This window comes from Leiobunum rupestre, chromosome 2 (assembly GCF_980474605.1).
Source record: "Leiobunum rupestre chromosome 2, qqLeiRupe1.1.hap1, whole genome shotgun sequence".
In the NCBI taxonomy this organism is placed as follows: domain Eukaryota; kingdom Metazoa; phylum Arthropoda; class Arachnida; order Opiliones; family Sclerosomatidae; genus Leiobunum; species Leiobunum rupestre.
The window spans coordinates 1,147,847-1,160,433 of record NC_143385.1 but is presented as its reverse complement, the minus strand read 5'-3'; the positions used below and the strand labels follow the sequence as shown (position 1 = coordinate 1,160,433).

The window sequence follows — 12,587 nt, the reverse complement described above, 5'->3', positions numbered from 1 at the left end:
ACCAAGGAAATTCATTGGAAATTTTATGAAATGGCCGAGGCTTAACGAGAACAGAGCGTTATAACTTAATACGAGGAAACATCGAAGTTTGTAAAATGAGATTAATGTTGTATTTCAGTTTCCTATCTAATCTTTTCTGGGTTTTCGTGTATTCATGGTTAATTGAGATCTTGTTTTTTAAGGGAACTATGTATGCAGAATTCTATGAAAAAAGATATCATGTTTTGGTATGCAGTTGCACATGGAGAATCTTCATTAGCTTTAAAATATTTCTTGTCAATTCTTTGAATGATGAATCTCTCCAAACGTCCTTTAATATTTGTCATGTGCGATAAAAGCTTAAAACTGGTGTCAAATACTTAATTCATTTGTCTCCGTTACAAATTTGAAGAAACTATCAGTTGGTACGATGAGGCTGCTGAGCAGCTGATAGAAGAATTCTTTGCTGTTTTGAAAGCTTTAAAGTAAAAGAGCAGATTTGTTGGGTCAACAATTGGATTGTCTTTTTTGAGTTGACTTATGCAAGAAGAGCATTGAAGGTTTGAGTAGCAGCGGTGAATTAGATATCCTGAAATGTAACTAAGAACATTTTGTTTTAGCAGGTTTGGACTTCCAATAGAATTACAAAATTCTAAGTCTTCATCGGAACATTGCCCCTGGCTTTGCGAGACTACAAGATTTTCAAAATTAGAATCCGGTGGTTTCAAGAGATTATTCACAGAGGCCGCCCTGTATGCAGTTCGAAATTGTTGTGGATTGGTATGATCACGGACTCGCGGTTGCCTCCTTTCTGTCTTATAGATCCAAGAAAATTATCTACAAAATCTTGGCTAATCCTGTCCGTTAATAAAAACTTAATTTTGGTTTTATCCTTTAGATCTTCCCAGAGGAGTAGCAAGGCTTGAATTGAAATTACCATTTTCTGAAATTTCCAATGGTGTAGAGTCATTAAGACTGAAAATTGTTGGCACAGCGGATGGTGTGAGCCTATTTTTAGTTCTAATATTCATGAAACTGGCATCAATGAAATTATTCGCGCAAATTATATGGTTAACGTGTAAATATTCCGTAGTTTTATTTGTAAGCCCATCATTATTTACATTTTTCAGCCACAAAATAGAACTAAACTTTATATTAAGTTAATATGCCAATAAGCCTATCTAATGAAAATGCGAATTTACCAGTCTTTTTCCTTTGGAAACTTAAAAAAAGATGAACAAGGATTTCTTGTTTTCAATATTTTACAATTTAAAACAAAAGAATATACCCCAGACCCACTAAATTATTTAAAAACCTTGTAAAACTAGCATTAAAAATCTGGAAAGTTTTTGCGTCTCTTTTAAACCTAACATCGAAACGCACGCGCTGTGAGAACGGCGCCACTGGTGGCGCCATCGCTCTTACGGTAGTAGTGGACATTTTTGGGAAAAAAAAGTTAGTACGCTTTTTTGAAAGAGAGACGCCTCTCATAATCTTTACACTCTCTGCTTACAGGGTGAAGACTGTTGTGATAATTACGGAAGCAAATGCCTGCGCAATGTTTTGAAAAGTGGCCATAAAATTTAGTTAAGTTTCACATTCATTCAAAACAGCATTTTGGTATGGTATTTTGGGAATTTTCAGGCCAGTTTACACAGTGAGTCCTATAGTACGAACTTTTTAGAACGAATCAACTGCTAATACGCTAGGAAAGGACATCGCACTTCTTCTATGGGATTTGGCTTTCGACCGAATTTTTTCGAACTGTAACATGTTGTTAAGCTTGCTCAAAGGAGCTAAATTGTCCATTGCCATTTTTCTCAAGCTCTTATAGTTTGTCCAGTATCAGCGGTCAAAAGTGGACGAAACTTAGTATAGTCTATTTGTTAAAAGAATTCACGGCCCATCGGTTAACGTTCTACGTTTCCGCGTCGGTAGTCCGGTCTCACTATCAATAGAGTTTTCTTGCCAAGATTCGGGATGCTTCCCAAAACAGAGCGTCGGATTTGGTTTCTTTCTGATCGCACGATGAACGAACAAAGTAAATAAATAGTTAAATATTGAGTTTTAACTGTCGTGTGACCGTGACTTTAACCGACTGTGTGACTATAATCGAAAAATAAGTGTTTGATTGGTTATGGTGTGACTATCAGCGAGTGTTGAATGTGGGATTTAACGAAACAGTTAATCATATATATTCTGATTTTTTAAGTATTTCTTTTATGGTATGTTTTATTTTATTATTGCTCATAAAATATTGAATAATAAGTAATTCCACGTATGAAAATTCATCGAATAATTATTTGCGAGAAAAGAAATAATGAATTAATAAGTAGAGGTGTAAAAATCTTGGCAAGAAAACTCTATTGTTTAGTGAGCCCGGACTAGCGACGCGCGAACGTAGAACGCTAACCGATGGGCCGTGAATCCTTTTACCAATAGACTATACTAAGTTTTGTCCACTTCTGACCAGTGATACTGGACAAGCTATAGGAGCTAGGGAAAAATCGCAATGGACAATTTCGCTCCTTTGAGCAAGCTTAACAACATGTTTCAATTTGAAAAACATCTGTCGAAAGCCAAATCCCATAGAAGAAGTGCGATGTCCTTTGCATAAAGTAGTAAAAATAGGAGCTTCTTTAGTTCTTTTTAATCCATAAGTAAAACAATGTTAAATCGTTGGTCCACCATAAAATCTGCAGTCCCTACTCCCTTATAGACAATCTGCTACGATCAAGGCACCGTTTGTCATCATAACTATTATTTAAACATTTCATGCCCATTTCCATACCCATATTCAGACCTTGGCTTGTCCAACACATATATAAAATTGATACATCAGGGCTATCAACAATAGTTTTCTCAACTGCTCTTGTTATAAAAACAAATCGATTTATGGTATGAATAGTAACTCTCACGGTATAGAGCGAAATTTTTTTCGCGAAATAGCGTATTGCCGAATACCAAGTCTATTTGTGTGTCTCCGTCAGTAGATAATTTACCATTCAAACCAGGCTCGACTCCATATGGGCAGAAAAGCTTCGTAAGTTTTGTCCGCCGCTGTAAAAAATCCAGGTTGAAATCGCCAACGATGACTGTCGGAATTGAGTTCCTATACTTTTAGCCAAGCAATGGCCCAATATCGTCTAACACCAATTTCAAACTAGCGGCTGTGGACTTGTAAATATATAAAACATTGAATCGCTCGCCTCCCAGAGTGCATTCGACCCAAAGTCGCTCAATATGAGCCCTAGCATTACGAGTTCGATTGCGGAGGAGATCATATTCTACCTATTCTGTAAAAGGTTCGTAGCAAAAACTGATGACCTATGGTAAATGGTAGAGATGAGTCTTGGGCCCGCTAAAGGCGGGCTTACCCGACCCGAGCCCGCCTTGGGGCGGGCCGGGTTTTAGATATTGAAGTTTTTGGCGGGTCGGGTCGGGTCGGGTTTCATTTTATATATTTTTTTCGGGGCGGGCCTGGTCGGTCTTTTTTTAATGGGTCTAGTCGGGTCGTGCTTTTTACATGGAACTGAGTAGGTCGGGTCGGGCTTTTATATATTAATGATCGGGCCTTCCTAGTTTCTATTCTAATCTCTTCATGCAGAAAGCGAATTATTTCATTATTGCTTGTTAACAAAAGCGACATGATAAGACTCAAAAACGTTTAAACGCTAGCTTTGCCATCACAATTTTTTTTACTGAGAGATAGTTTCACAACAGAGTACAGACTACATAGCCTACTAATTGGAAAAAATACTTTATATTTGGTCTATATACCCTGGCGCCTTTTCACTCTTAGATTTACTCGCCCGTAGAGAGACATACGTTCTAAAACGCCTCATTTGGCGGTGCTGAAGTGGACCAAAATTTTAATTTGGTTTACCTATGATTCCCCCCTCTCCCGAGTCTCCCACGTGACTCTATCTTTTCACCTTGTGACAAGCGTTGTTGTGGGAAACTGAGAGGTTCACACTTGTACACTAGAGCTGTTGCCGGGAGTAGTGGCGTACTCCTGTAATTTCAAGCGTCTGAGAGGCAGAGTTTGTGGATGGCCGTTTGAGGACGATCCCCAATCCCCCAACGGGTGGTCGGGATACTTCCGCCACGGGTGTCCCGACCCCTGTCCCCACGTATTCCCCCGTTGGCGTGGCCGTTACACTTATCTCACCCTGATTAATCAGTTATTGTGTACTGGTGCCTAAGGCCTTGGGTCAACACCGATTTGTGTCTATCAATTTTGAATTCGGGAGCTCGCTCTAGATATAGTACAAGCTTATACTATAACCATAAAAAGTGCAATTTTATCGGGCCTTGGCGGGTTGGGTTCTAAATTTTACAAATTTTATCGGGCCGGGCTGGGTCGAGTTTCAGCTGGCCGGGTCGGGTCGGGTTTGAGTTTTAAAGAATTTTGGCGGGTTGGGTCGGGTTTTCGAAATAAATCATTTTGGCGGGTCGGGTCGGGTCGGGTCGGGTCGGGTTTCAGTTTTAATGAATTTTGGCGGGCCGGGTCAGGTCGGGATTTAGAAATAGCCGGCCCGACTCATCTTTAGTAAATGGACGAGCCGAATGTGACCCTTAAAGATTCACGATTTAACGTAGTGCCATCAAAGTACGCAAAACCAGGGAGTGAGATATCGTCCCTACTTTGGCCCACGTCTCAACCAGAAAAAGCAGATCTGCGCATATCATAACAGCGTCATAGTAGATATCCGTAATACGCGCACCTAACGATTGGACATTCTGGAAACAAATAGCGGGTCTGACGTCCGAAAACGGAAGCGAAAGTAAAGCTTTTAATCTTAGCCTCGTCATTTCTTTTTCAACCGCGTCATTTCCTCGCGGTGGCAGTGGGGCTTTAAATTCCGATGTAAAAACAAACCATGGCATTTTTAAAATGTTTCAAAACATAATTAAAAATTACTCGTTGCCGTTGATTTAATGATCGAAGCAGAGAAACATAATCTGAATCTCCTAAACACGTCACATGCGCTAACATTGTGACGTCGTTTGAACAAACTGTGTCCAACTCTAGCGCAATATCAGCGCCTTCAGTGTGGTGTACTGTACATTATACAAGCAGGGAGACACATTCTTCAAAATCGAACTAAATCGAAAAATATTTTCACGTTTTTTGAAAATTTAAATTTTAACCGCTAGGTGCTATAAGAAAATTGTAGAGCGTTACCGAAAACGTACAAATAGCGTTGGCGCGAAAAAACTAGACGTCTTTTTCATTGACAAAATACGACTTGAAAAAGTGACAAGTTGGGCAAACTAAAATAACTTTTTTTGAATTCCATTGGGATAGTAGTGTAACTTTATGAAAGTCAGAAATTTGTTAATCTAGTGTTTAATGAAATAAACACCGCTGAAAAATCGAGGAGACAATGGCGAAGAAATTAAATTAATTAATTAAATTATTAATGGTGATTTAAATAACGTAAGATCTGGCGACCTTGCTGGCCAATGTGCCGAACCGTTTCACCCTATTCATCGTTTTGAAATACCATATTTCACATTTCAGGGGTCATGAGGCGTGGCACTCTTTTTGGAACCACTATCTGGCTCATTTAGCTATTGACTTTTCCTATTAGTTTTTTCTAATAGGCCTGTGTTTGCATCTAGTCGTATTCTAAACCTATTTTAACCCTGATAGGTGAGAAGATAAATAGACCACAGCTTTAAAAGTCAGTAAAAACCTTAAATTTATTTAGTATTTAAATAAATGTAATACATACTGTGTAACATTATTGTCGTAATCAATCTTAACAATAATGCCTCAATATTCCAGAGCTGATCGTACGGAACTAGTCGCCATTTACTACGCGGAAGGTGGAATAAATCTACGACGAGTGAGTGAGATCTTTGAGGAACAACATCGAGATAGAAGACCATCCATAACTACTGTTAGGCTCGATTTCGTGGGCCTGGTCAGCGGGATTTGGACTTCGAAAACACCTTTTTAGCCTATTTTGCCGCATACCCACCTAGTAGTTGTGCCGCGGCGAGTAAGGATTTGGCTTGCAGTAAAACTCGCATTTGGGAAATTTTACATAGGTATTAGTACCATCCTTACAGAGCAACGCTTCACCACGGTTTACGAGATGGAGACGCTCAACAACGGCTGAATTTTTGCAACTGGCTGCTAAATTCCGTGCATGACGATCCACAATTCCTCCGCAACATGCTATTCTCGGATGAATCCTCGTTTGCAAGAGACGGCCCTTACAATCATTAAAATATGAACACCGTCACCAATTTCAACCGCGCAAATGGAGACTGTAAATACGGACCCAAACCATCTGCGATCTGATTCTCCGGATTGATATTGATGTTCTTTACCACTTCATTCGAGAACAATGTGTTTAGTTCGCTGATGGAATTCTGGGTTCTTGATGATTTGGATGGTGCTGATATTTTCAATTTGAAGAACAGGAACTGTTGTCAACAGTGAAAAGTCTTCAAAGAGTGTTTGTAGCCATAGGACCTCTTTGACGGGCATATACTACGCTTCTGTCGAAGAGATTGCTACCGATTTCTGTTTCCGACTGGCCCAGGAAATTGCTCCTCCGCTGAACAGGAAGATTACACTGCTAACTGCAATGAGTGACGACCATCGGGATCCGCTCTATGATCAGAATCAATAACCACATTTAGAATTCCAGTTCCGTAACTAGCCTTATGCCGGATGCCCTAGTAATGTACCGCTTAAAACGTTTGACCTGTCTCCAGTGTTCCATAGTGAAGTTGTCCAAGAAATGGGAGACAAAACTTGTTGCAAAAAATATATCCAGTCTCGTACGGTGATTTGCCTTCGACTCGACTTGTGCCAACTTGATTAAGAGCATAGACTGCGATGTTAACTGTCTCAGCCCGTTGCTCATTGGGAAGTTCCTTGGCTCGTAACATGGTTCTGGCCAATTCCAGAATAGTATGGTTCGGGCGTTCGAGTGATTCGACACACCCTTTCTGCTGTGGTGTGTACGGATTTGATTTCCAATCTGCCACAGAATTTATCCGACCTCTTTATTGTCAAATTATCTACCGCCATCAGTCAGCATCGGATACCCACAGTGACTCTGCTCTCCTATGAATTGTATAACGTCATCGACAGCTTGGTGAATTTGGGACTTCTCCTTCAGAAAATAAATCAAGCAAAATCTTGAATAATCGTCAGTAAAACAAACGAAATACTTAGCGCCTCCGATAGACAGCTCTACCATAGAACCACAGACGTAGGCCTGTACCAATTCTCCGATTCTGGCCGAACGTTGAGATCTCGCCGTATATGGTCGTCGACTTTGCTTTCCTTCTACGCATGCTGCGCCGTATTCATCTCCACAATGATAAATGATATGCGTTCTTTCAAGCACCGCTTTAACTTGCTGCTTAACTATATGACAGAGTCGTTCTTGCCAGAGCTGTTGTTATTCGGATGCCAATGTTGAGAGTGTAGAATACGCCGTCAAAAACTGCTACATGTTTTACGGCTCCATCTCGTACAAAGTGCATCTGTGATCCAACGTCTCGGAACCGTAGACCCCCCTTCCTTGCTGTCTTGATTGAGTACAAGTTTCTTCTTAGCTCTGGGACGTTTAGGACATCAGTGATATTAGACTAGAATGACTTGTCCCCGATGACTGCGTTGACTACAGTTAACCCTTTTCCAATCGCTGGAATGACTGATCGGTTTCCCAACGTAATCGGAATCGGCTCTACAAATCTCTCCCACTCGGTAAACCAAGGGAATTTAAACGATATGTGATTCGTTGCTACCGCATCCTCGATGAGTCGCTCTGATGACTCCATGTTGCTTGAAACTTCTCTGACCAATAATAACTCAATTAATTGCAAATTATGTATTTCTTTTTTAGCTCTGCATTCGCTTCGGTGTGGTCCCCATAGGCCACAACTGAAACATTGGACGTTCTTCCTCTTTCCAGGTCGTTATTTTCGATCTGAAGAGGTACTGGATTTGCCGTTGGTCACCGTATTCTTTCTTTGTGACGATGATTGTTTCTTGTTCCATGAACCTGTCAACTGAGTTCTAAAAAGTTTTCACTGGCGGCGGGAAGGTCGTAATGTGGAGCTGTTCGTAGTCTATGACGCTTTTCTGCTGCTATCAACGTAGACATGAAGACATTAATGGTACGCTCCGCTACTGGCTTAGTAAACCAGACTTCATTAAAGGGATAATGAAAAGCCTATAGAAGCTATATTTAATCGATTTATAATCCAAAAATAAGTACGAAAATTATACTCACAATTTTGGTCGATTAAATTCAATTTTTAATATCTTCCGCGCTTTCTCCATTTGTTAACTAAACCAATCAGATCAAAATTACATCACCTTTGCCTCAGCCAATGAGAAATCGAATCTATTTAAATTTCCGGAAGAGAGAGTCAGTACTCGAAAACGTTTTATCTCGCTTAAGCCTAAACCGCTCGTTTGTAAATTTCTACCACCAAGTTTTCCAAAATATTATTAATTTTTACCGCTCGGAGCATTTCTCCAACATTAATATCCCTATAATTCCCTCCCCCAAACGGATTCCCCCCTTCACCACAAGTCAGCATTGTAACAAGGTTGTAGATGAAAATAATTTTTCAATATTGAAGATTATCACAATTATTCGGATTTTTACGGTGAGATAATTTGTCATTTTTTGAAATCGTAAATTGTTATATTCAGATATTTTCGTTTTGAAATCGTTACTTAAATTTTTTGCTAGCTGTATTTACATTTTTTTGTGGGAGTTGAACTGTTAGTATGCAAAACTTTGGCGTGCAACCATCTATGTTTGAGCCCAGGTAATCCCAACATCGAAGAGTCTCTGAAGAAGATGAAGAAAAGGAGAATGTAGTTAATGTTGCTCCAAATAATGAACTTATTGGAAATACAAACTGGAAAGTAATTCAGCCATTTGTTACTCGTATACAATTTGCTGTAAATTTAAAACTTAATTTTCTTATCATAAATTTAAAACCAAATAGGTGTAGATGCAACAATTGCATACCAATGCCTACAGCTGCAGAAAGTTTTTGTTGCCAAGAGTTTCAGCTGATAAGGAAAAAAGCAGTTGGGCATTCGTTTGTACAAACATTTCCAAAGTTTGTAAAAAACTGTACGGACATTGATGTCTTAGAAGTGAGCTACCGACAATATGCTCAGCAAACCCATGACATAAATGATTTCAACATTCATGAGTACGTTATTTAGGAAAATTACATTTTGTATCAAATAATGAAAAGAAAATATTTATACTATAGATAGATTAAGTGAATGTAAGGAGATAAAATGTGTAGGAGTGTAGACATTGCTATTAACATTCATTTTACAGTCTTCACTCCTAATTCCCTCTTAGTCCAGTACAGGTTTTCTCCCACTGTGTAACAACAAAGAATAATTTTCTATACTAAGTATAGATATGTAGCTTACCGTAATTATATCTATGTTGTGCATGGCATAATGGGAAAAAATAGAAGGACGCCTATTCCAAGTTGTGCTGTCAGAAACATAAGGGATGAATTTTCAGAGGAATCGGGTGATTACACTGGTTTCAAATATCTAAGATTTCTATTGTGTTTGTAAATAATTTCTTTTTATTTTACCATTTGTTATATTTAAATTTTATTATTTAAAACATGTTCTTGTTATTCTTAAAACCTATTCACATGAGTCAACATTTTATCCCAACTTATTTGGTGAGTGTAGGCTCCGAACACACACTTAAAAATGTCCGAGGAACCCATTCTTCAGATTTCCCTAAAACTTTAAACTACTGTTTTCTGAGTTGAAGATCCTTAAAATTAAAATAACGATTTCCAAACGAAAATATCTGAATATAACAATTTACGATTTAAAAAAAGACAAATTATCTCACCGTAAAAATACAAACAATTGTGATAATCTTCAAGATTGAAAAATTCTTTTCGGAGAGCTAAGGCCTAGGCATCCACAACCTTGTTACATTGCTGACTTGGGGTGAAGGAGGGAATCCGTTTGGGGGGAAAACTTAAACGTAGATAAAATTATAGGGAAATTAATGTTGGAGAAATGCTCCGAGCGGTAAAAATTATTAATATTTTGGAAAACTTGGTGGTAGAAATTTACAAACGAGCGGTTTAGGCTTAAGCGAGCAAAAACGCTGTCGAGGACTGAATCTCTCTTCCGGAAATATATTCGATTTATCATTGGCTGCGGCAAAGGTGATGTAATTTTGTTCTAATTGGTTTAGTTAACAAATGAAGAAAACGCGGAAGATACAGTTGAAAGAGGCCAAAATGGCCAAAGCCCACTTTCCCCGAAGTTTTAAATTAATTTAAAATTGAATTTAATTGCCAAAATATTTTGTGAGTATAATTTTCGTACTTATTTTTGGATTATAAATCGATTAAATATAGCTTCTATAGGCTTTTCATTATCCCTTTAGTGTGTCAGAATTTATAGCCCGGTGTACCTAGTAACAGAGACCATACCACCGGAAGCCTATCATCATAGTGCCTTACGACAGCGTCCACCTAGCCCGGAAAGGTGACAAATCCAGCATGGGTAGCAGAACCCCACTACTGATGGTCGCACCTTGGACGCAAGCCACTCAACCCAGCAGAAGGAGCAGCAACGGGAGGACCAATCCCCACTTCGCACACAGCAGTGGGATTAAGAGTGAATGCTATAGCAACTCCAGCCGACACCCTACCGACGTAGGTAAGGAGTCAAACCCTTTGGTGAGAGCTCCTAAAGGGGAACGATGAGCACACAGCAGCCCAAGTAACCCGGCACAGCTGGCACCAGAGATCCCGGTGGGCCCCAAAAGGCCGGGAAACAGGACCGCCGTGCCCTCATACGGAGGCCCGCAGCCCCACAAAAGGCGACCCAATCCGCCGAGGCGGCCAGTTTGCACGGACCCTCTCCGTTAGCCTGGGCCGAAACCCAGTATCCAGCCCCTGACCGAAGTCGGAGGTGGAGATAGGACCATTTGATCAGAGCTAACATCTCCCAGTGCGCCACCGCCCTTATGGGTTACAAGAGCCGGACCCCGACTCCCCGGTAAAGCCACCAGTTATTGCACACTCTAACCCATTTAGGGCCGGAGGAGGAGGAGGAAGAAGCACGCTTCGGAAGATTGACGTTACACGATGTCGGGGAGACAAATAATAAAATGCCTGGGAGGCTGTTGGCAAAAACCAAGGCCCGTAATACGGAGGGAACAGACGCATTTTTGCTCAACGAATGGAACTCGTAAACGGTATGCAAATTTTATTAAATTTTATATTGTTAAACAAATAACTTTCATGATTACCAAAAAATGTAAAATAAAATATCAAGGCCCTATTTTTTAAGTTGAAAAGTATTGTTGTTTGGAAGCACAATGATACTCAAACCAACGTACAAAGCTTAATAAGTTTGGAAATATTTTTCAGGGCAGTGTATGGTAAAAAAAGTGTAGTAGCCAAAGAGGCATCAACCTAAAATATGCCGGTATATGTTCCACCGATTTCAACGTTGATGATTTTGAATCTCATCTAAAGACCAAAATCAACCTATGCAACCCTAACTCACGAAAAAGTTCAAAGATAACTGCTATACCATCGCAAAATCTGGAAATTTAGCTCCAATAATAAATGTATATTTATATTTTAGGAATGAAAATAAAGTTTATTATAGTGGAGCAAATTTAAAAAAACTAAGGGTTAATGTAAAGAATAACCAGTTTTTGCAATAAAAAAATATATCGTGAGAAATTTACAATAATTTTTGTCACAATACGTTTGGGAATTGCAGGAAGCTTACTTGAAATCACCAAACGCTGGACCCCTGAATCCCTCATTGATAATTGTGGTAATCCTCGTTATAAAGTGCAGGAGGGAGCAATTTAAAAAAATTAACTAGTTAAATTTAACTTTAATTTAATTAGACCATTTGCAAGGCCATGCAAATTTAATTTTCATCCAATTGGTCTACTAATTTCTGCGATGTTCTAGGTTCTCTTCCAATTGATTTAATACGTTATTCGCACGAGCTTGCAAGCGTTGGTTGTCGGGCTCGGGCAACACTGGCATCATCTTGTCCATCTCTATTATTGGCTCGGGCAATTCCACATATTAGTCAAGGTAGAAATGTAACAATATGGCGCAAGCAAGAACAAATTTACATACTGTTAGAGGTTTATACAACAAATTTCCTCCGTAGTCACTCAACACGTGCCATTGAGATTAGAAGAGACCATTGCATCTTTCGTTGCCACTTTGGGCTCTTCTGATACGACGGTTGAATCTCTTCCGTGGTTTAGTTCCCGGATGGAGATTGGGACGCATCAGCCAAGGTTCCAGAGTGGAGCCACTGTCACCAATGAGTCATGTTCCATCTGTATCCATTGGGGAGAGACGGGTCCGGGGGTCGCAATTCGCCCACATGCTTGAACCGTGAGTACTCCCAGGCTAGTCCGTCACAACGTTTACGATTCTAGCGGTGGAATCGCAAACCCAATTCTTGTAAATGTAAAAGAGTTGTGGTAATATTAGAAAAAGGGAAACATATTTGTAACAACACGATTGAAATATACAAAGGTATGGCTTACCAACTGGACGTTGCTGGAGTACCG

The 12,587-nt window shown here is 39.6% G+C and overlaps 1 long non-coding RNA gene across 1 annotated transcript; it reads left to right on the top strand.

Moving 5' to 3' along the window:
* Positions 1–255: 255 nt before the first annotated feature.
* LOC149954647 (uncharacterized) lies at positions 256–1,458 on the top strand. The gene is made up of 3 exons (XR_016478106.1): positions 256–539; positions 603–731; positions 802–1,458. It is a non-coding gene; the product is annotated as an uncharacterized LOC149954647 (long non-coding RNA).
* Positions 1,459–12,587: the final 11,129 nt, after the last annotated feature.